Genomic DNA, 24,809 nt, shown 5'->3' with positions numbered 1-24,809 from the left:
TCTCCTCCCGCACTTACCTGAAAGAAGTCGGTTTGCTTTTCCAGTGGGGAAGAGAAAAGGTCCCACCCTGAGGTGCGGCTCCGGCCAAGATGCCCAGCGCCGTACCCAGGAACCGAGGGGACGGGAGGGCAGGGCGGAAGCCGATGAGAGGAAAATCAGCCAGCCGCAGTGTCCCAACTTTGCGGCCAGCGCCGCTAACTTCAAACGCGGGCGAAAAGCAAGCGGCGTGCGCCGCCGAAGTTGCCGCGAAGTGGAGCGGGAGCGGCGCGGGCCGGGGACCCGGCAGAGCCGGGAAGCGGCCCAAGGGCGCGGAGCGTGCGGGCCGGGTGCGGGAGGGTGCCGCGGCGCGGGCGGGTCTGCGGGCGGCCGCTGGCCCTGGGCGCCCCGCGAGGGGAAGAACTCGGCCGGTGCCCGACTCCGCGCTCCGCTCTCTGGGGCTCGAGCGGGGATTGTGTGTGCACTCCGGAGTGTCACTGCTCAAGCCAGAGCCTCCCCGCCTCCCGCCCGGCTGCCCGCCCGCCCCTCCCTGCTCTGCCCGCCGCCCCCCTCCGTCCCCCTCTCCCTCCCTCCCGCTGCGCGCCAGGGTGCGCGCGCACACACACACACACGCACACACACACACACGCACACACACACACACGCACGCGCGCGCGCACACACACACGCGCACACACACACACGAGCTCTCTCTCTCTCTCTCTCTCTCTCTCTCTCTCTCTCTCTCTCTCTCTCTCTCTCTCTCTCTCTCTCTCTCTCTGCTGTCTCTTTCCCTCTCTCTCCCACACACCCCGCCCAGCGACCCAGCGCTCTCACTGGAGGCTCGCGGGCGGCATGGGGGACACTTTGCTGTCCTTGCCTCCTCTCCACCCGGGGGAGTAGAGGGAGGCCTCCCAGACCCTAGCGAAGCTGCGGAATCCAGTAGGACGTGCGCGCGGGACCCTCCCAGTCCGGGAGACCGGGTGCACAATAGAGGGGAGCTCTGGGGTTGGCTTAGGGGCGGGATGGGGAAGCGGGTTGAATCCAGAAGGTCGGAGGTTGCACGGAGGCGGAACGCGAGCGTGCAGACTGTGCATTCGTGGCCCACTTTCCACCGAAAGGCTGCCGACCGCAGCGCGCTCGGGACCGCTTCCCCCTTGGCGCAGACCAGCCTCCTCCGGTGGAAATGCAGCAGCTGTTTTAACAATTGAAAAGCGGCCCTACAGGACCAGCGAGCAGTGTGTGAAGCCATTAAGGCTGACTAGGTAATTAGGATTAGAAGTTACCTAATTAGCAACCTGGCCAGAGCCTTGGAAAAACGTGGGGGGCGGGGGGTGTGTGTACCCAGTGATTCAGTGGACTCATTTTGGCAGTTGTGAGTCTAGTTTCTAGCAGACCTGATATGTATTTTTTTAAACTGCAGTTTGGGGCGTGTTAAGTTCTAAGAATATACTGTTTATTAAAATATAGTGTCTATATTGAAAGCATGAAAAACACCTTCCCTCTTCTCATTTTGTTAGTAAAATGAAGATAAATAAGATGGAAATCAACCTCTCTGAGATCACACTACTTATTAACTATGATCTTTTTGTTAAGTACCTTTAAATACCTGGTCACAGTCCAATTCAGCTGCTAAAGTTTCATGGCTACTACATGAGAATACTGCAGTATGTAGATTTATGCAACTGTATAAGTGCCACAAAATAGTTTTAAAGACTAAAAGGGACATTTGAGATCACAGCAAGCTTATCTTTTGCACATGAGGTGGGTAAAAGCAGCCCTGGATCTCCCTTCACATCTGTAGAAGTGACCTCTTGAGACATGACCCAGAACAAGTCATCCATTCCTTCATTAACAAACATTAAATTTCTCTGTGTACCAAGTAGGTCTCAAGTGCTGAGATTTAAAGGTAAGACATGGTGTCCACCTTTAAGGAACTCACACCAAAGTGGGGAGACAGGCATAAATAAAAGTGTGATTAGCACCGTGATACATCTTTGTTCAGGGTCTGAAAGAGGAAGCAGGCAATTCCCTGCTTCGGGTGCTCTGGTAGAGGTGGTAGGGTTTTGGCAGAGAGCTCCGGAGGAGCAGCCGGAGAAGAATTCCAAGCAAAAGAAGATGGGGAGGGGTGGAGCATTCCACGGAGAAACAAGTCAGAGGGTGGGGAGGGTCAGAGTGCTAGGTGTGTCCTGGGAACTGAGAGAAGCTAGGTGGAGTGCACTGCAGGTGAGGGGGAGAGGCCAGAGCACGCAGGCTTGGTGGCCCTGAGAGCCAGCACTTCTCTAGGCATTGGGTGTTTGGGCCAGGTTTCGGCCAGACAGATCTTCAGGTCTTAAAGTGTCGTCTTCATATTGTTTATATTGATACTCGTTTTGTGTTTGTCGTTATGTTTATATTGATATGTTTTAGGACAGTTACTCTGATACCCCGGTGGAAGACAGATGGGAGAGGAGGTCATTCTCAGAGGAAAAAGGTCTGAAGGAAGCCCAAGTGCCACCTGGGAGCTGGGACGTCCCAGGGATGTTGAGGAAGTGGAAGTGCCCAGGCTGCTGCTCACGGCCCTAGAGGGGGTGCAGGGAGGAGGCCTCCAGGCAACTCCCTTTTCTGGCTGGGCAGGAGGCAGGCCCCACAGAAGGCAGACCTGGGAGCAGAGTGGGCAGCTCTGGGTGCCCCTGTGATGTCTGCAGGTGGCCCTGGGGTTGGCAGCCAGAGGGGCGTTCCTGGAGAGAGGGCCCAAGAGGGAAGGGACCTCAGGAGGCCTCAGCACCAGGTGCTCGCACAGTCAGGGAGAGGAGGAAGGCAGGCCGAGGGAGGACCAGGGGATGGGCACAGACGCTGGGCACCTGAAGGGGAAGAGGGCTGTGAAGGCCAGAGGTGAAGGCCAGAGTGGGCAGTGCTAACGCGGCGGGCAGGTCAGTGTCCCCGGGAGCCTGGCCTGGTGGCCCTAGTTCCTGTGGGCGGGGTGTGAAGGAGCAGATGGTAGGACAGAGGCCTGGGGTCCTGGGGACAGAGGCTGGGAGCTCACGGACCTCGCAGTCTGGCCCTGGGGGGAGAGGCGTGCAAGGAGAGCATGGTAGCACTGCAGCGCACCTCCTACTGGCTTCTCTTGAGTCACCTGGTCTGGGTGACCTGGTGCCTAGGGAGGAGCAGTGGAGAGGGAGGCCCAAAGGCCAAAGCAGAGTGGGTCCAGTTCTCAGAGGTCAGTTCTCTCCTCAGGACAGCAGGGCTTCAGTCCACCCGTGAGGGTCACAGTGTTGGTAGAGTTCAAATAAACCAGTGACAGTGGATTGCCACCAGGAAGAAGCTGCAGCCTATGGCCCTGAATCACTGTCCTTAACTCAGCTCATGAACCACAGACCTACGTCTATGGACAGGTCTTGGAAGAGCTCCGTAAAGGGGACATCCACGAGAATTCCTAAAACAAAACAAAACAAATGTCCGTGATTTCAAATCAGGATTTGCATGTATCAATGTACCCTGGTTTTTTTTTTTTTTTTTCAAAACATGGGCCACTGGTGAACCAGTGGCATTGACTATTTAAAACATGTGTCCTCGGGGTATTTAAAGGGGCATCAGACAGCACTTGGATATTTAGCCAGACAGACTTATAATCCTAGAGTCTGACAATTATTTGCCATAGGACAAAACTTCTCTGAGCATCGGGGTTTTTAAAATAAAAATGGAACCAACTATAACTGACTTACAGATTTTGTAGCATTGGATAACAGAACTATGCAAGTGCGGGGCACGTTTTACTTATATGGGAACTTGCTTTTTAAACTAGGAGAGGCACAGATATTCACTCAGTAGGAAAATCCAGTCCACACTGATTAAAAGGTTAAGAATGCAATCTTGGCTGTTCAGGAGCCTTCCAGTGCCAGCCTGCAGCCGGCAGGCCGCCCGTGTGGTCCACAGACCCCTGGGGCTCCCCAGAGCTGGCTTTCCTGGGAGGTCTGCAAGGCCAGGGCCTTTTTGACTGAATTCTGAGACATTAGCTTTTGCCTTTTAAAAAAAAAAATACTGTGTTGACATTTGCACTAATGGTACAAAAACGCTGGTGGGAAAGCAGCCGGCACCTTGGCTAGATCAAGCAGTGGCACCAGGCTATCCTCATTGTTGTCTCATTTTTTACTGCCACAAATGTCAGGTCCACTTAGGAATGTCTTTGATGAAGCAATAAAAATTATTTAATTAAATTTCAGCCCCTTGGCTGGGGATGTGGCTCAAGCGGTAGCGCGCTCGCCTGGCATGCGTGTGGCCCGGGTTCGATCCCCAGCACCACATACCAACAAAGATGTTGTGTCCGCCGAGAACTAAAAAAATAAATATTAAAAATTCTCTCTCTCTCTCTCCTCTCTCACTCTCTCTTTTAAAAAAAAAAATTTCAGCCCTCGCCTGTGAATTTTTAATGTTCTCTGTGGCAAAATGTGGGCATACAGAGCTGTCCTTATGTGCCAGGGTGCGCAGCGTAGTCCTGAACCCAGTCCTGGGGCAGCCTAGGTGGGGGCTGGGCTGGCTGCTGGCCTCATGAACATGCTTTGCCCGTTACTCGAGACACAGCCGACTACTGTGCTTCTTCAGGCTCTACATGGGCAGATTTTCTTTTTTCTTTTTTCTAAATGGATGGAATTAGCCTGTGTTTTCAAGGCAAACCACCTGCAATATATATTTTCAGTAAAAACAATTGTAAGCAGAATTTAGAGAACTTGTATCTGCCACCAAGCTTCCCAATACAGTCTTCTCTCCTAAAGTCTGATCATTCCACTTAATGTGGTTTTAGACATTGTACAGTAAAAAGTATTACCATTTAAAAGATTTGCATGACGTGGCAAAACAGCATTTTCAAATGATTAGTAATACATGGCGTTATAAAGCTCTGCGTCAGTCAAAAATCCATTCAAAGGGCAAAATAGACCAACAGATCTCAGCGTAGCACAGTAAGAAAAGCTGACGAGGAGGTTTCATATGCCCCGTTGCCGTCACAAGGTTTGAGAAACGGCCACTTGTTGAGTTTTGGTGTAACACTGAAGAGTAATATCCAGAATTGTTTGGAAAAGTTGCTAAAATGCCTCTTCATTTTTCAACTGTATATCTGTTCAAAACCAGGATTTCCTCGTTTACTTCAAACAAAACAACAGAGAGCAGCGGATTGAATACAGAAATGGCAGGAGAGCAGCTTCAGTCTGTGAAGCCAGACATGGAGGAGGGTTCCAGAAATGAAAAACAGGCCACTTTTCTCCCTGAACTGATTTCTTTGTAGAATTTATTTTTTAGAGGATGATGTTATTTCTGTTAACATGTAGTTGGTTAGTGGAGTTGCTTAGGAATGATTGATAAATATTTTAAAGATTTCTATTGTAATTAAAAATAGATTGAATTTGATAGAAGTAATCTACACAGACAAAAACTCCTTGGAATCCCTCAATGTTTCACGACCCTCTAAGTGGCCCTGAACACCACTCTGCTATGCAGTGGGACAGCCCTGGACCCAGACTGAGAGACACCCAGGCTGGTCTTCCCACGGACACCACGCTCACCTCGGTCATACCGTGTTGTACTCTTCTCGTTTCACCCAAGCACAAGTAGGCCCTTCTGCCCTTGAACCCAAATCTGTAGGGTGTTAGAGTGGACAGATCTCCAGGACTGGAACCCACGCTGCATACCCTGGGACTCTGATGAGACTCGGTCTTGCCCCCGCTGGCACAGGGCACCCTTCCATCCATTCAGCCTCCATCTCTCCCCTCACCACTCTCTGCATGGAAGGGCTGTCACCCAAGTCCCCAGGTGCTTCTCTAAGGTCCCTTTGAAATGAAGGACTGTCTTATACTGGATGACTCTTGCTCACATAGCCACGTAACGATGAAGTGTGGTCTTGGTAACGTCCACTCTCCCAAGGGCACCTGTCGCTTAACCAGTGCTTGCTGAGCACCTGTTACGTGCCAGGCACGGTGCTAACTGCTGAGGATAAAAGAATTACTGAGACCCTGCTTTGAGGGGCCTGCTGTCCAGCGGAGGGTGAGGCAGTTACCATGTCATACAGGGGAGATGGGAAGAACTGAGGGAGCAGTGCATCAGGGAGGGCAGGTGAAGACAGTGACCTTGAGACCCAGGCACAGCTTGGTGGAAAAGCACTTGCCTAACACGCACGAGGCCCTGGGTTCCATCCCTGCACTGAAAAGCAAATAAGTGAAAACTAAAGTAACAGGTGAGTAGCGATGGGAAGGCAGGTCTGCCGTCTTGGGTTCAAGGCCGGGAAGAAGGAGAGGTGGGTGTTGGAGGGAGGAGTCCGTGCACCCGACATCTCAGTCCTGGAGAATCAAGCACTGCTGCGGAAACCCGCCTGGTCGTCAGCGTAGCTGGATCAACATATTTCCCTCAATTTTAGTTTGTTTGAGGGGTAGAATGGTTTTAAAACCATTGTAGTATATTTCAACACCTTTAAATCAGAATTGCCTCTATCTTATGAAAGAATCAATACATTAAAAAGAAAAGATTGAGACACTTGTTAAAACCCTCAACCATAATTTGCCCCGGGGGAGCATACAGCCCGGCAGTGGCAGGCTCGATGGCTCCTGCCCTGGACTCACGCACAGACACCAGATGCTGGTGGCCCTGGGAGCGCTGAGGACTGCAGACAGTGACTCATTGACCACCGGAGAGGCGAGAGGTGAGAATGGGTGGGGAAGCAGGAGGCCATCCAAGCCACAGAATGTCCTCAGGAGGATGCACAGAGGGGAACCCGGGTGTGCTTAGGAGGCCGTGGGTGAGTGAGTGGCCGGGGTGCGCTGTGCAGGGGCATTCACAGAGGAAGGTCCTGGGTGTGTAGGCTGGCCAGGTCAGAGGCGCCCTTTGGAAATGAGCAAACCTCAGCAGACGAGCAGCAAACGCCCTGACCACACTGGGAAGGACACAGGTGGATAGTGAAGGAAGCATTCTTTTGATTATGGTTAACGATTCCTCTAACAGAAAATCCCTGTTTGTTTCACCTCAAAGATGCTATCTGCCCACTCATCCCTTTTCCCAGGCAGTTTTATTAATTGGTGCATTATGCTTTATCAATCATGTGGTGAAAAAAACCCAATGTCTTGAACGTTAATCCAGAGTGCATTTCCTGAGAGCCTCCTTTGTCCTGGAGCCCACTGATGACGCTGAATCTGTGGTAGCCCACCATGGTCCTCTGTTCCTGCTGGCACTCTGTCCATCATGCCACAGTGACGGACTGCACAGGCCTGAGCCAGCCACAGTGGAGGACACTGGTGCTGCGTGCACATAAAATTGAGATGAGAACGATCCTGAGACAGTCTAGAGTATAAAGAGGGCTGAAAGAAACGGACGGAGCTGTGTCCCTAGAGATGGCTGGGGGTGGCAGAGCCTGTGACAAACACAAACATGCAACTGTTGGGTGACTGCCTTGTTCCCTACATCCCAGGCTGCGTGCATAGCTAAAGAAGACAGCGCTTTCACGCGAGCAGTGTGACCCAAGTTCCTGTAGTTGGGTGCCAGTGACATCATGCTGCCCATGGCCACACTGACACAAAGCCTGGTTATTTCTTAAGTGTTGAATCTGAACAGACTCAGATGTGGGGGGAAGAGAGGCTTCCTAGCCAGAAGTGTTGGGCATGGTTTCCCACACAGCCACTTCATAACTCTGGGCTGTGTGAACTTGGGAAGTTATTTATTCTCTTAGATCTTCTTCCTCCTCTGTAAATATGGGGGTTACAAAGTTTCCCTGGCAGGGTTATTGTCAGGATCAAACTCTCTTGAGCATGTATAGCACCTGATATATAATAAGCATGAAATAATTGCCACTTCTTATTCCTGGATTCATTTTTCCCCAAAATGCGCAAGACATCTGCCTTTACCTAACCAGAAGACCGATTGCAAAGAAAAAATAAAGCAAACAGAGTCATCCAGATCTGCTCCTTATATGGCCCGTATGACTGATTGATTGATGTCATTTTGACTAAATGCACCCAATCTAATAATATTCCTTGTAAAGTTTGGTCTAATTTATTCATTAAATATCCTGCAAAAGACAGACCTGGCTATCTGCATTTCATAGATTAAGAATGTGGGGCACGTGATTCTGTGCACACACCTTGAACCCACCAAGCCTCCTTAGCCTCAGAGCTGGGGACTTCAGAAGGTGTGTCCAGGTGACTTGGTGGTTTCTTATCACTCTTGTTACTGAGTGACCCCTACCAGCCAGCTGCTGTGGCTGCCCACAGCCCCTGAGAGCCAGGATCCCCCTCCAGAGCTGGGGCCCTGACAGGTCCTTCTTCTTACCAGGGCAGTGCCCTCCCTTCCTCGTCTGGAGGCGTTCAAAGTAGTTTCTCATGAAAATGGCGAATAAACTAAATAAATGATAAGCCTAGGCTACTCATCTCCACACTCATTTTTAACTCCTTCCTGGTAGGTTGGCATATAAAAACTTTCTTTTTAAGAAAATCAGACTTTTCTTTAATAGGATAGCATTATTTTAAAATTATGTTCAGCTTTCCAGTGTGTGTTGTCAGACTCAAATATATCAAATTCCTTATTGGATTAAACCAATTAACATTGGATTTTGTCACATTCCTGCTTTCAAATATCTAGGAAAGAAATGTGTTAATATTTAATTCATTGTGCCAAGTCAGATTCTATTATTAGATAAAATATGAATTGCTACCCCGTAAAACTCAAAATCTGCATGTGGAACATAACGAGAAACAGGGGTTTGTTCTCATTTTCAGAGTGTAACTTCCCAATTCTCATTATGCTCTTTTGAAAAAAAAATCACCTTATTTCAGGTCAGTTAAAAGAACAGGGCCATTTTTTTCCTGAAAGATAAATTATAATTAAATCATTTGATAATTTGGGGAAGACAGTTTCCATACCACGTCTTATGTGATTCTGAAACTTTGCTCTTACAAAGGAAATTTTGGTTTTCTGTAAGGTAAGCTTAGATTTATCAAGTCTAACTCTTCTTCATCCTTCCAGCTTAATTATTTTATGTAATTTTCTCTCCAAACATGTAACCAAATATAAATATAATTTATCTATCAATCGCTCTCTACATTTCTCAAGCAATACATCTCTATTAATGTAATAATCTTGGCAGTCTGTCACTTAAAATCTCCAAATATGAATTAGTCAAAATCTGAGGGAATTCCTGTTTTGAAGAAACTGCAAATTTAGAGGTTGGCTTTTTTTTTTTTTTTTGTATCAATTAGAAGAAGAGATAATATAATGATAAGTCAAACAGGTTTTATAGTAAGGACATTTGAAACACTAAACTCAAACTCATTTGAAATCTGCCCAAACCCAGGAAAGCAATTTTGATTTTGAGAATAGTTTTTGAAGACTTCATGTGCACAGTAAGTCCCACTCCGACTGTGAGGAACACGGAACTTGAGGTGATCTGGCACCAGTCGGCTGTAGAGCAGAGGTCTTGTCATTCATGGTGAGTAGGAAGGTTCTTCAAATCCAGCAGAGCTCCGTGCAGATGCCGGGTGGAACCCCACTGTCAGATCCCACCTGTGCTTGGGAATCGGCAGTGGGGGTAGCCCTTCCTCCAGCTCCACTCGGAGGTGGGTTACTCCTCGCCATCCGCCTGGGCCCCAGGACCTGGCGGCCCTCCCGTTGCCCCCCCCACTTCAGGACCTCCTGCAGGGAAGAGGCAGGGAAAGGAAGGAAAGGCAACAGGTGATTAAAGGGGAGAGAGCAGGTGAGCCAGGCAGGGGGATGGTTAGGCCAAGGACAGTCCTGGAGAGCAGGACCAGGTTGGGTAAGGGCTGAGGGAGGCAGAGGACAGGGCAGAGCAGAAGCTTCGTGGGATCCAGAGCCAGGAGGAAAGCTGGACCTTGCCCCCCACCCCCACCCCCACAGGGGTGGTGTCAGGAAGGGGCCTGCAATGCAGGAAGTGCCACTGGGGGACAGAGCAGGGCACAGAGCTGAGGAAGGTGCAGACACCAGGAGGCCAGTGTCTGTGCAGGGAGAGGGCACGGCAGAGCAGTGGCTCAGGACACAGCCTGATCTTCTACCCGGAGGGACGTCCCTAGGCCCTGCAGGCGGTGGAGCCATGGCCAGTGTGTGACAGGACCTGGGAGGGGCAGGACCAGGAGGGAGCAGCCTGTGGGAGGTGAACCTGTCACTTCTGTGGGATAAGAGCAGGGAGGATGGGAGTTTCTCTGGTCATCTCTGATCTACCACAGCTGGCGTGAGCACATGCTTAGTGACCACCGTCATCGGCATGATTTGGACTAGCAATCTCACGGCCTCTGGTTTTTCACCCTGCTGGGGATTGGGCCCAGGGCCTTGTCCATGCTGGGCAAGTGCTCGGCCACGGAGGAAGGAAAGGGCGGTGCTGCGCACGATGCCTCCAGCTCTCCTTTCTGTCTTGGTGCCAGTTGTCTCTGGGAGCCTGCAGTATGCACGCACACTCCCGTGAATCCACGTAGCCAGTCCACAGCCCATCTCTTCCCTTACCTGTTCACGTAACCAGAAGGACACTCTTACAGTATTAATTGGAAGAACCAAATGAAAGCCAGCTTGATTTATTTTAACCTAAGGGAAACACAGTCTTGTTTTTGTACAGGGTCTCTCCATGGGCTAACAGCTAATTGAAGCATCTCAGCAGAGGAACTTTCATTTCACATAGAGGAGTAACTCCCCTTCAGAGTGGAGGTGGAAGAAGGGCTTACACCCACCTTGCTGATTCCCAACAACAGGTGGGATCCCATAGTGTGGCATGGAGCACTCTAGTGTGCTATGGCTACCTCCAAAGAGTGGAAGAGATGCTTGTGCACACTCCATTGGCAGATATGTAAACAGCAGTGGAAAGTCAGGTCCTGAAACCCTGAGGGGCTCTCACCTTTACCTCCACAGGAGGGTTTGGGGTATTTTGTTTGTTTGTTCAAATTCTCAGCACGTATGAGATTCTGCTGTGAATTTCAATTCCACTGTGGCCCAGCGTTGAGCTAATTCACTCCTCTTGAACCCGCTCTCCCTGTGGTCTGTGGCTGCTTTGCCAGCTGCTCCCGAGGGCTAGCATGGCGCTGGAGGAGGAGGCCGGGCCCAGGGCAGGATCCTTCCTGGGCCCTTCCTTAGAGCCCAGCTCCAGATGTGCCTCCTGTGCCCGGCTGCCTCCCTGTGGCTGTAGTTGCTCACTACAGTGGCCATGTTTGCACAAGTGGCAATTGACTCCTTAGAACAACCCCTGGCCACAGCAGCACAACTTGGGGTGCCCTGCCCTCAGCAGTGGGGTCTCTGACGCAGTTTCTGACAGCAACACTCCCTAGTGGAGCCTCACCCTTGGAACCAGGCATCTAACCCTGCAGAGCCCTCCCGCTCCTGAGTCCAGTGCCACCATGGCCACCACACTGGTGCACTCTCCCCTTGACCCCCGCCCCGCCCTGCCCTGCAGTCCCTGCTTGCTGTTCCCTGTGGCTCTGAAGTGCTTGGACACCTGGCTACATTAAATTCTCCGTCTAGATAACAGATAAGGCTTCTGTTCTTGATTGAACTCTGATATCTATTATTTCCTATAAGAAATAAATTCAAGTTTTTTAGATTGGCTTCTTTCTGATTGAAGACATTTTGTTAATAGAGCAAAGAAAGATTCTACCAAACATTTAAAGGAGAATTAATGCCAAACCTCCTCAAAGTCTTTCAACCAACTTTATTATCTCAATATAACAGGAAGAGGGAGGACACTTTCAAAGTCATTTTACCAACATTACCCTGTTACCAGAGCCAGACAAGGCTACCACAATAAAAGAAAACCACAGGCTAACATTCCTGATGGACACAGAGGTAGAAAGCGTCAACAGACACCAGCAAAGCAAATTCAACTGCACACTTAACGGTATATACACCATGATCAAGAGAGACTTGTCCCTGGGATGCAAGAGTATGTATATCAATAATATGATACACCACATTAACAATGGAATATAAAAGTCATACATCATCTGAATAGATGCTGAAAAAGTATTTGACCAAATGCAGCATCACTTCATGATAAAAACTTTCAACAAGTAGATTATAGAAGGAATGTACCTCAGAATGACAGAGTCATATGTGACAAACCCATAGTTAATATTATGTGCAATTTTTAAAAGCTGAAAGATTTCTCTCTAGGAACAGAAACAATACAAGGATGCTTATTCTCACAGCTTCTATTTAATAGAATGCTGAAAGTCTTTGCCAGAGCAATTAGACTGGAAAAATCAATACATCCCATCTAAATAAAAAAGGAAGATATTTAATTGTCTCTGTCTATAGATGACTTGAATATGTAGTGATATCTTTGGATGTATACACGCATCCAAAGATATCACTAAAAATCTGTTAGAACTAAGAAACAAATTCATTCCAGTTTCAAGATACAAAATTAACAATAAAAATCAGTAGCATTTCTACACTCTAGTAAAAAGTATCCAAAAATGAGAGAAACTTATTTACAAAAGCTACCTAGGAATAATTTAATTAAGATAGTTAAAGTTCTGTACACTGAAAATTGTAAAACATCAATGAAAGAAATTGATAAATGGAAATATAGCCCATGTTCATGGATTAGAAGAATTCATATTGTTATCAAATGCCCATATTACCCAAAATGACTTATAGATTCAATGTGATCCCTATTTAAAAATTCAATAACATTTTTTACAGAAGAAAAAGCAATTCTGATTCCAAAATATCCTAAATAACTAAAGTAATTTTAAGTGAAAAGAATAAAGCTGGAGGTATCACACTACCTGATTTCAAAATATACAACACAATTATGTTAATCAAAATAGTATCATATGGCATTAAGATACAAAGATAAATCAGAGTGGAGAGGCTAAAACCAAGTAATCAGTTACGATCACTTGATCTTCAAAAAAATGCTAAGTTTACACGATAGGGGAGGATCACATCTTGGATACATAGTTTTGGGAAAACCTGAATATCCATGGAAGAATGAGATCAGACTGCCATTTCACACCATGTGTAAAAAATGAGCTAAAAATGAATCAAAAATTAAAACGTAAGTCCTAAAACCATAAAACTACTAGAAAAACACATAGGGAAAATTTTTTTACATAGGTATGGCCAGTGATTTTTTTTATATAGCCACCCCCACCCCCCAAAAAAAAGCACAGGCAACAAAAGCAAGTGTACAAATGTACACAGTGGAACTGCATCAAACGGCAGTTCACAGCCAGAGAGAGAACCAACGGGGGAGAGACAGCACGGGGGACAGAGAAAACATTTGTAAAGGACCCGAAGACATTTCTCAAAGGAAGACTTACAGATGGCCTAAGATAAGTGACCAACATCCTTAGTCATCAGAGAAATGCAAATCAAACAAAACGAGACCTCGCCTTACGTGGTTAAAATGGCTAGTATGAAGGAAATAAAGATTGCAACTGTTGGCAGGGTGTGGAGCACAGAAAACCCAGTACCATACTGGAGGGAATATGAGTTAATGCAGCTATTGTGGAAAACAATATGGAAGTTTCTAGAAAGAATAAAAATAGAACTGCAGCCGTCCCAGGCTGCCTGAAGGACTGTTCACCGCAGCTGAACCAGATCATCAACCTAGGTGTCCATCAGCAGGTGCATGAGGAAGAACACCACACACACACACACACACACACACACACCCTGAAATACTGCTCATCCAGAAGAAGTGAATCCAGGTGACCCTGGAGAACGGCGTACTAAGTGAGATATGTCGGGCACAGAACGAGAAGTACTGAGGACTTCACGTATATGGAATCTAAAAAATTGGCTGTCAGCAGGGGCTGGGGTCGGGGGGCAAGGAGGGGATTGAAGGAGTTGTTGAAGGGTGCAAAGCCCCAGCAGGAGAGGATGGATGGGTTCTGGGGGACATCGGCCCCTCGTGTTGACAATGGTAAGCAATGAGGTGTTGTTCACTGCAGAACCACTAGGAGGCTGGGCCTGAAGTCCTCACCACAAACCATGCACGTGGGAGGTGAGCAGTGCATCATTCAGTTCCATTTGAGGGTTGTGCCATGCATACACATTTTCAGACTTCATGCAGATATGTGCAATTAATACCCCAATCAAACTGGGAGGAGGCCTGAGGAGAAAGTAACACAATGATGAAGGAGTAATATGAAGTTAGTCTTGATCTATTTCAGTGTGGTCTTAGAAGTTCAGGGTATATCTACGGAAGGTTCCAAAGAATGCAATGTCAGAAATGTTTCCAGGCTTGCACTACTTGCCTGAGGTGCTTTCAGCTGGAAAGAATCTCACGTCAGAATCACCCATTGAACATAAAACTTCACAGACAGTCAGGATGAGCTCTGTAATACTGACGGATAGATCTGTTGGACACTCCCATGAGAATGCAGAAGGTAGTGACCAGCATGTACATCAACCAGCAGAGATTAAGATGGTTTAAAGTACACACTTTTCCAAGCAAGTACAGAAGAAAATCCAAATGCATTATATTATATGCAACTAAGTTGAGCAAGAGCATGTAGGAGAAAAAAAATGAAGTGACGGCTTTCAGTGGATTGCAGCTTTAGTCACAATATATGCGAACAGGGCCTGGGAAGTTGCTGTGGTTTGGAGCACAAAGCCCTTGATCCCTGGGGGACCTTGAGCTGGGAGTGATGGCTCTTCCAGACTTGGAATGGAATTCTTCCCCGTGACTGTGGGACTCTTGTGTGCACATGGTAAGGGTGCAGCTGTGGGTGCTGGCCTGGTACTGCAGCTTCAAAGGTGTTAAGTGGAGCCTGAGCTGGAGGGACGTGGGCAGCTGCAAAGGTTTTTAAAAGTGAAATAATAACTTGCTCATAATTAGAAGATCTGTGGGAGGACTTGATGGCATCTGTGGTCCCCAGGCAGGGGATCTGAGGGGCAGGGACAGGCACAGGAGAAACTTGCTTTTTGGGTGTGTCCATTTGCAATTGTTGGAATTTATAGAAAGTTAATATATAACCTATTAAAGACAAGAATGCTCCGGTGGACCCATGGTGAGCGGGAGAGCCACCTTCCTAAACACGGAGACACACGCTAGAGGTTCAGGGAGGAGCGTGTGGTGGGACAGGGGGAAGACAAGTGCCATAAAGATGTAACACCATTGAACCTGAGTGGTTTAAAAGAGGCTGAGGAAAGTGCCCTGAGGCTCCAAAGAGATCTTGGTCTCCTTTAGCTGAGTTAGACACGGCTTCATCAGAGCCAGGTACAGGACAGAAGGGTACAGGAGAGACACTGAGGGACTCCCGAGAGCTTGGAGTACAGAGCCAGCCTGTCTGAATGCTTTCAAGGTGGCCAGATCTGTAAGGTAAGCACATTTTCAAAACAGTGTCTGTCTGTTGGCTTCTCCTGGTCTGGACTGGGTGTACTTTGGGTGCTGTGGAGACTCTGGAAGCTGCACCCCCTAGGGGGTGCACAAGAACAAGCCCACTATCCTGCTGAATGAGTAAGGTGAGGAAGAAAGTGCCTGTGGAACCCTGGACCCATGGGCTCTGCTTCGTCTCTGCTGAGCATGGACACAGAAATCGCTTTTCTTATCTGTGAGAAGGCCCTCCACACTATCGAGACACAGAAGAAGGCCAGGTAACTCTTGGTTCATCAGCCAGTGCTCTCTGAGCCCAAGGGTGGTTGAGTGGCAGAGAATTGGGTTCCCTACTGCAAACTCCACTCCTGGAGATGTGTGGCCTTTGAAAGTGCATGGGGGTCCTACAACCAATGAAGGTTTAAACTGCCTAAAAGAAAACATCCATCCGTTTCATCTGTTTTATGTGTTGTGGTTCCTGGTAAGATCTGATATTTTTCTATCTATAATTCTAGCTTGAAAACACACATCATTGAAATGCATTCCTGGTATGGCGAGACGGGGAGGTCCTGAGCCAGGCTGAGGGTGCCCCCCACGGGGGATGAGAAGTGGGTTGCTTGGCGACCATGACAGGTGTGACGAGAAGAGCCCTGTGGAGGAGGCAGGACAGGCGGCTTCTCCCTGTCCCTCTGACAAGATGGGAGAGTGGCCACCAAGTGCACGGTGACCCTAAGATGTGACTGGCAGAGCGACCAGGCGCAGTGAGTTAGTGATCCTGGTGCCCTGTCTCTTGGAATCTGCTTTCCCTCATGTGTAAGATGAGTGGATTGAAAAAAGATGACCTCACTGTCCAGCCCTTGCCAGTTAGGTGCTGAACACTTTCGAAGGTCAAACCACACTCTGTTTATGAAATATTTATTTATTTATGCCATGTGATTAATTGTCTTGGACAGTTAAAAAGTGTTCCACTTGATGTGAAGCTGTAAACTGGACTGAAAAACTCACTTTCATTTGTAAATGGCTCCTCATCCAGCACAGCTGCCCTTCAATCTAATCCTGGACAAATAACTTGCACGTAAATGTTACCATGTGTCAATATGCGTGGGCTGAACATGCAGACTCTCCCTGGCCAATCCATTTATTCTGACCCTCTTAAAGATCAGTGCTGACCACTGGAGGATGGCCCTTCAATCAGGATAGGCAGCCTGTGGGGACTTGTGCATCTCTGTGGGCCTGGAGATGGAACTTGGTGGGTGGGTCCTGCAGGTCTGACCAGCTCGAACGACCCACTGGGTCTCGGTCAGCTTTTTCACTGCTGTGACTAAAGGATCTGACCAGAACAACTGAAAGGAAGAAAAGCCAATCTGAGGGCTCCCGGCTTCAGAGGCCTCAGTTCATAGAAGGCAGCTACATTCCTCAAGGCTCACGGTGAGGCTGAGCATCATGGCGGGAGAGTGTGGCAGAGGGAAGCAGCCCACATCACGGTGATCCGGAAGCAGAGAGAGACTCTACTCGTGAGACACAACTATATTCCCCAAACTACACCACGATTCCCTCCACCACACCCCACCACTTCAGTTACCATCAGTTCTCCCTCTCAGGGGATTGAATCCCCGATTGGGTTCAGACTCTTATAACCCCATCATCTCTCCTGGGAACCTTCTCGAATTGTCTCACATGGGAGTGGACCCCTCACATCCACACCATGACACGCTGTTGTAGTCGCATGGCAACAGAGTAAGCAATCAACCACTGCATGTAGGGCTGATGGCATTTCAGAATCCACCGCGTAGGGTAGACATGGTCGGGCAGCTCTCATCTTCAGTACGACACGTTTCTGCCGTGTGCAGGCACGGCTGGCACTGTGGTAACCAACGGCTGGCATGAGAGACACAGTCCCTGTAAACTAGTGTGTGAGCATCAAGGTACATAAACACGCTGCTGGGGTGCACAGGCTGGATGCTGGACCCAGGCGCAGTGGTTAGTGATCCCGGAGGAGGACAGGTGTCAACTCAGAGGCCTGGCAGACGAGAAGGAGCTGGGCTGCAGAGGGTTTGAGAGGTGGAGGAAGAGCAATGGCGAGTAGGAAAGACACACAGGGGCCCAGCTGCGAGACAGACTGTGGCCTGTGGCGGGAACTCAGAGGGGCTGAGTTCTAGGGGTGCGACCGCATGAGCCCTGGGCAGCCTGTCCAGTGGTTCCCTGCACACTCATAAACATCCAAGGCCACTGGACTTTGTCATACTGGCCAGTAGAGCAGCAGATGTGTGTAATCGGGGGATAATCAGGTTTGCATTTATCATGTTTGTTTTCTTTTTTTTATTGGTTGTTCAAAACATTACAAAGCTCATGACGTATCATCTTTCATACTTTTGGTTCTGCGATACAGATTGCAGAATCACATGGGTCACACATCCACATTTTTACATAATGCCATATCAGTGACTGTTGTATTCTGCTACCTTTCCTATCCCCTGCTATCCCCCCTCCCCTCCCATCCCCTCTTCCCTCTCTACCTTCACTGTGGAAAATGGATCCCCAGAAGCAGGGCTGGAGACAGAGCGACTGGCAGAGTGACCACAAGTGCGTGGCTGAAACCCAGGCGAGAAGCCATGGTGGTCCCGGCCAGGGCAGTGGGAGAGGGAAGGAGAAGAGGGCGGGCCCAGTCTGAAGCTTGCAGACCACGGCGTTTGGTTGACACAGGGAAGAGGCAGAGGGGCAGCTCAGGGAAGGCCCTGCGCTTCTCACCTGGGAGACCCGGTGGACAGCACTGCCTTTCCACATACGGAGGAACAAAAAATAAGCAAGGGCTCAGGTGGAGGGAGGAAATGAGATGAGCTTTGTCCTGTGCTTTGGGTACCTATGGCCACCCAGGAAGGAATGTCTAGCAGGCTGTCCTAGGTAGGGATAAATCCCAGAAGGGAATCCGGACTGCAGATAAGAGAAATACCTCAGGTAATGGCCTCCAAAGCTGAAGATAGATGACCATTTAGAGCAAGTGAGCAGCGTTGGAACAGAAGGCGGCCGAGGACAGAACTCCAGCCAAGTCCACTTCTAGGAGATGAGTTGGGAAATAAGGACATTCAGGAAGACAAGTGTCGTGGAAGCTCAGAGGAAGTTTGTGACTTGATGAGGAAAGAATGGCTCCAATTAAAATGCTTTGATGTCACCTCCTAAGCTGCTTCCTCAGAACTGTACCTCCCAGAGATAATGTTAATAATTAATTCTAAATCTATATTTAATTATAAAGCATAAAGTGCCATAAGAGGTTGAGTAAATACTTTCAAAGTGTTAGTCATAAGCTTAGTAAGAAAACAAAGAGTTGCTCAATTCGCGGCCTTAAGAGCTGTAGATGACTGGAAAGCCAAGCAGATTCCAGTGAGTGAGGAGCTGGTGTCCACAGTGCAGCCACAGGGGGAGTGGAGACCGTGCACCGCCCGGCTCTGCCACATGGGCACTGTGGACACTCAGGGAAAAGAGAGCTCAGCATTGAGACGTCTTCACTAAATCAAGTCTTTACCGAGATGCCAAGATGGTTTCAGAATACAAGCTGTCCAATGGCACGCGTTGTGAATTCTAGTGCCATTTATGTAATAGGAAAAATGAGGAAAGAACAGAAGGAACATCTCCAGGTCTTGTGATGTGACTTTCAGAGGGAGAGTTTGGGAAGCGCGAAGGCCCTGCTCCCGTTCTTCTGAAACAAGAGTTCCATCTAGTGGGCATTCTACTTAGAATCCAGCTTTCATTCCAAATGTTCCAAGTTTCATCTTCTGCTAAAATCCACATGAAAGACAAAAAGGGAACAGAGAAGATCATTTGTTTAAAATAATAAACTCACAATGAACAAAACAAAGCCAATGAATAAACGGTGAAAGAATGAAAGGATTTGCATAAATGCCACCCTCCCGCGTGCCTAGGAGCCTGCTAGGACTTTGGAGAGAATATGGCTGATGGATGGGGGTAGAGAGCTCCCCTGGACAGCACAGGTGTCCAGAGTGACTGTGACCAGAAGCAAACCATAACTTGGTAAAAAATATCTGGTTCAAAAACTTCCCCAAGCACAGAGTGACCGAGATCCTTCACCCAGTTACTCGTTTTGGCAACAGTATTTACTGGGCTGTAGTCATGACATGGAGGTTGTTTTATTCACACAGTTCAAAAGGGGCTTCCTATTAATATGGAGAGCAATCACTGTGAACCACTGGAGTGATTTTAAAAACTCCATTTCTGATCATGTCTCTAGCTTCAGCACAATAGCAAAATAGCTGACCAACTCAGATGTTTAATTCAAATACTAATCATCCAGATGTTTCCAGAATACTTGCACGGTGGTTAGTTTTTTCATTGAATTTGTTGACTGTTAGTTCTAACTGCGTTATTTCTGAAAGCAGATGGAAGGCCTGTGAGCCCCGAAAAGCAGATTCAGGATTACCTCATTTCCACGGTCCCCGATGTTGTTGGATCTTCACTTTATTCCGCTCAAGGTGAGAAGGACGAAGCTGTAGGGATGCGATGCTGGATGCAGGTTTGAACGAGGCAGGAGGTTTCCGGGTCTTCTGCCCTTCCCATGCCCCGGAGGCGCCTAGCTCAAACCGGAGCTCACCAGCTGACCACCAGGGTAGGCCAAGTCCAGGCGGATGCTCTGCACCTCTGCATGCCCTGGGCAGTGCTGGGCTGCTCTTTGATATTCCTGGGTTTCTGCCTGAGTCTGAGTCTCTCCAAGGTGTACTTTGGGTTGACAAATGTCACCTTGCCATTGTAAAACAGTATTTCAGTGACATGGTCCTTAATGTCACTATCTAAGGCTTCAAAATCCAACCGTTCTTGTCCTTTAGAATGGACAGAATCTGACCAGATATCTTTATGACCACTAAGTGCTTTCGCTCATGTGGCCTAGAAAGTGGCGCAGGTGTGCATGATGTTGAATACTAGCGTTTTTCTCCACCGCAGCCGCTCTAACGCGGATCTGAAGGCACACCTCATGAGTGGCGGGAGGGTGTTTCCGCCCATGCAGGCAGTTGGGATGAAACAGGCCCTGGAGGAAAGCGTGAGAACAGAACCCCGGTGTGTCAGGGCAGCCGGACTCGTAAAGACCCAGGGCTGCAGCGTGTGGCCGCGTGGGACTCCCTCTAACCCAGCCAGGGCTGTCCTGCTCCTGGGTCAGGCACGGGGCCAGCATCCTCGCTGCCCAGTTCGCCTAACAAGGTTCGCAGCAGGACTGTCCTTGAACCATTTAGCGGGTGGAGAAGCTGAAGCCAGAGGAGGTCAGCTCACACAGAACAGGGCCCACGAGGCCCCTGCCCAAACCAAAGCTGGGCTCGGCTGCGGCACCAGGGAGACCCTTTCAACCCTCAGTGGGTGCTCAGGTGTTCAGCAGGTGAAGCAGTGCTTCGCGGTGGGCTGATATTATCACACCTCTCAAGGGCAGGACTCACTGTCCACCGCAGAGCTGCCCACAGCAGCCACAGGGGGAGGGACCCGACTCCCCAGATGGCCAGACGGAGTGCGCGTGCACAGGAGGATGTGTGTCAGGCTCCAAAGGCAGTGTTCACTCCTTGTCCACTTCATTCCCTGACTTCCCTCACCTGTGTGATGAGAAGCCCCTCGAGCCCGCGCATCGCCTTCCCGTTGGTGCAGAAACAGTGACCGGTGGCCCACCGATGACGAGAGACGCCATCTCACTGTGTCCTCTTGGTCCGAGAACATTGCGACATGATATCAGAAGACCTGGGCAGGGCCCCTCACGTGGCTTCAAAGAGCCTTTGGGGAACCACTTTACGTGGACGGACAAGAAACCCCTCCATCCATTTGCAGAAGTAAATTTGTGAATGTGATTTTCACAGTGGCCACAGTTGAAATTTGGTGCTGGACGCGTTCCTTCCTTCCTTCCTTCTCTCCCAGCTTTAGTGAGATATACTTGACAAACCGACCACATGTCTTCCAGGTGTTCAACATGAGTGTGTGTTCTTTTTGAGACAGGTCTCCCCGAGCTGCCCAGGCTGGCCTTGCAGTGGACATCCTTCTGCCTCCGCCTCCCAAGCCACTGGGATTCCGGTGTGCTCCTGGGCTCGACCAACATGATGGCTTGACAATGCACACTACGGATGGTGACGACCACCGTCAGGCTGTCAACCCGTCTGCCACCTCACCTGGCGAGGATCTTTTGGGGGTGAGAACGCTAAAGATCACTACCTTTAGCCCATTCTGTGCGGATGGCACTGTTACCTGTCACTGCACCGTACGTGGGTGTCCAGAACTCCCCCGCACACTGAAACGGTACCTCTCCCCCAACACCCCACGCCCCCCAGCTGCCACCCACAACCACAGCGGCCACCCTGCTGCTGTTCTGGAGAGCTCAGCTTGCAGATCTGCCACTGTCTGGTACTCATACCTTGTGCGCCAGCTTCCTCTCTCCAGGCTGGACGTCCTCTGAGCTGCTGGGAGGGGCAGGGGTCCCTCTGTTTTAGGCAGGACCATAGTCCACGTTTTCTTAGTCTGTCCAGGCCTCGGTGGACACCTAGGGTGAGTCCTAGCTCCCTGGCCAGGTCAGCAGGGCCGGCAGACCCCTCTCCAGGTGCTGGGGTGCTGGATCGTGGGGGGTCCCACCCTGGACCTTGCGGCCTTTCACCCTCACACTGCTCTGCCAGCGGCTGGGCCGACAGCCCCTTTTGCTGCCTGCCGTGGGCAGGGGGTGGCTTTCCCGCAGCTTGTTTCTGGACCAGCAGCTCCTCCCAGCTCTGGCTTCCCCTCCCTGAGGAGTGGTGGGGTCCTGGGTCTGTGGGCCTTGGTCTCCTGAGAGATGCCCGGCGGGTTCTTGGCCTCTTGTCAGCCGAATTGCCGGGGCTGGGCCGTCCTGTGGCTCCTGGGGGAGCGGTGTCACCTGCTGGCTCCGTGGGCGGCTCCTCACCTGCTGAACGTCTCCTTTTCCGTGCACAGGGGTTTACTCGACGCCTGCCGGCTCCGAGTGTGGCCTTTAGGCCTTGCTTTCCGTGTCCTGCCCAAGGCTGTGGTTGCTGCCAAGGTCAAGGAGCGTCCCCTGGCTCCTTCCAGAGTCTGTGGATTCAGGTCTTTCACTTGGCTGCTCAAAACTTGTTGAGTTGTGTTTTGTAAATGCTGTGAGAGACGCATCCAGCTGAATTTTTCTTTATGTAAATATCCAGTTGTCCCAGTTTGGTTTTCTGCATTGTGTGGTCTATTGTGGTTCCATATGGACTTACAATTTTTGTGTCTGTCAAACATGTTCTTGGGTTTTGGTAGGAGCTATGTTGAATCTAGAGCTCACCTGGGTAGTGTGAGGATTTTTTGGTGGGAGGGAGGGTACTGGGGAGTGACCCAGCAGCACTTAACCCCTGAGCCACATCCCAGCCCTTTTTATCTGTATTTTGCAACAGAGTCTTGCTAAGTTGCCGAGGCTGGCTTTGAACTTGTGGTCCTCCTGCCTCAGCCTCCCATGTTGCTGCTGCTGTGAGGATTCCAACGGCATCAATCGTCCCGACCCACCAAGGTGTGGCCGTGTCCCTCTGTCTGCTTCCTCTGTCCTTCCCCTGCCCGGGCTCCGCAACTCCAGGGGTGAGCCTTCACTCTCTGGGGGGTCCCCTCAGAGTCAGACTCCTGTTGCTCCTGTTGATGGGCTGCTTTCCTGGTTGCCTGTCAGCCAGTTGGTGTTGGCCTACAGAGAGGCAGTGGCTTTAACGGCCCTGTCCCCGCAGCCCCTCTGCTGCTCAGTGCTTCCCGCAGGCCACCCACCAGCTGCCAGCAGGACGTGCCTGCTGGTCCCTTCTCCTGAATGCCTGCTTTCTCCTCCTCTCACCGCTCTCCGGGCTGTCCAGTCTTGTTGAACCCGGTGGGCAGCGGGGGACTCCTCACCTCGGGCTGGCCACGCAGGAGACCCCAGCTCCCCACAGTCACGTCGTCTGCCGAGGCTTTGCAAGGTGGCTCTTCCTGTCCCAAGGCAAGTTCCAGCTGCTCCTCGGGTGAGCTGAGTCCTAAGTGAGGCTGAGCTCACCAAGGCTGGTCCTGTGTCTGTTGAGCGGCTCCCATGGCCGTTCACTTCTGTTCGGTTGATGTGGCACATGGTGTGGTCTAGTGCCTGGCTTGACCACCCTGCCCCCGGGGAACCTGTCCTCCGTCCTCCTGGCCTGTGGTCCTGGCAGTGTGCACTTGTACCCACACCTGCCCAGGACGTTGCTCGCATGGCCTCCAGGGTGTTAGCCTGCAGTTTTCTTTGATGGCTCTGGTGTCGAGGTGGTGGCAGCCTCATGAATGAGCTGCTAGTCTCTTTTCTATCATTTGGAATAATTGAAGGATTGACGCTAACTCTTCTTTCAATGTTTAATAGAATTCACCTGTGAAGCCGTCTGCTTTGGGGCTGTTCTTTATTGGCAGGGTGCCAGGCAAGTGCTCTACCACTGACCTGCAAGCCAGCCCTGTCGGTAGGTTTTTTATGACTAATTAAATTACCTTATTTTTAAAGTGGTATATTCAAGCTTTAAATTCCTCCTCCTCCTCCTCCTCCTCCTCCTCCTCCTCCTCCTCCTCCTTCTCTTCCTCCCCTTCTTCACCTCCTCCTCCTCCTCCCCTCCTTCCCCTCCTCCTCCTCCTCCTCCTCGCCCCCCTGCCCTCCCAGTGCTGGACATGGAGCCCAGGCCTCACACATGCTAGGCAAGTGCTCCACCACTGGCCACACCCCCGGAACTTTCTGTTCTTTCCTGTTTGGTTCTCATAGGTTCTATGTTTCCAGGAATCCACCCACATGAGGCTTCTCTACACAATTGTCCTATGTAGCTTCCCAACAGTCCTGTTTATTCCTGAAATGTTTGTCGAATTGTCTCCTCTGTCATTTCTGATTTATTTACTTGAGTTTTACTTCTTTTCTTCTTAATGGGCGGAGCTGAGGATGTGTTGATTTGGTCATATCCTCTTAGTCTCCTCGACTTTCCCCTTGTTTTTCTAACCCCATTTGGTCCATCTCTGCTCGGATCCATCTTTCCCTTTCTGTGTGCTAATGCTGGGCTCAGTCTGTTCTTCTTTTTCTACCTTTTGGCAGTCAAAGTTTGGTTATTTATTGGAGATATTGCTCCTTTTTTTAATGTAGCCATGTAGAATAAATTTTGCTAATTCTCATGAGCTTTGATATGTTGTATTTTTGTTTTCATGGTTATGAAACATTTTAAAATTGGCTTTGATTTCCTCTTTGATCCAGTGGTTACTCAACAGTGTATTGTTTAGCATGTATTTGTGAATTGTATCATTTTCTTATCATTGGCTTCTAGTTTGATTCTTTTTTGGCTAGGAAAGACACTGATGCCATCTGGTGCCTTAGTTAACACAGCGCCCCTCCAACCTGCAGAAGTGGAGAAGCTCCAGCCTCACCTGAGAAGCTCCAGTCTCACCTGAGAAGCTCCAACTTCACCTGAGAAGCTCCAGTCTCACTTGAGAAGCTCCAACCTCACCTGAGAAGCTCCAGTCTCACCTGAGAAGCTCCAGTCTCACCTGAGAAGCTCCAACCTCACCTGAGAAGCTCCAGTCTCACCTGAGAAGCTCCAACCTCACCTGA

At 49.7% G+C, this 24,809-nt stretch overlaps 1 protein-coding gene across 3 annotated transcripts in view; it reads right to left on the bottom strand.

The window, feature by feature from the left end:
* Ndnf (neuron derived neurotrophic factor) overlaps nt 1-477 on the bottom strand; it is a 32,238-nt gene extending 31,761 nt beyond the window's left edge. For all 3 annotated transcript variants that reach the window (XM_021734036.2, XM_040293352.2, XM_005336507.4), the window contains exon 1: nt 18-477. The gene's annotated coding sequence lies outside the window, so the exon portion shown is untranslated. The remainder of the gene's footprint in view (nt 1-17) is intronic.
* Between the last annotated feature and the right edge of the window lie 24,332 nt (nt 478-24,809).

The sequence above is a fragment of the Ictidomys tridecemlineatus genome, chromosome 9 (assembly GCF_052094955.1).
Source record: "Ictidomys tridecemlineatus isolate mIctTri1 chromosome 9, mIctTri1.hap1, whole genome shotgun sequence".
In the NCBI taxonomy this organism is placed as follows: domain Eukaryota; kingdom Metazoa; phylum Chordata; class Mammalia; order Rodentia; family Sciuridae; genus Ictidomys; species Ictidomys tridecemlineatus.
Note: the sequence above shows the minus strand (reverse complement) of the source record. Positions and strands in the feature narration are given on the sequence as shown.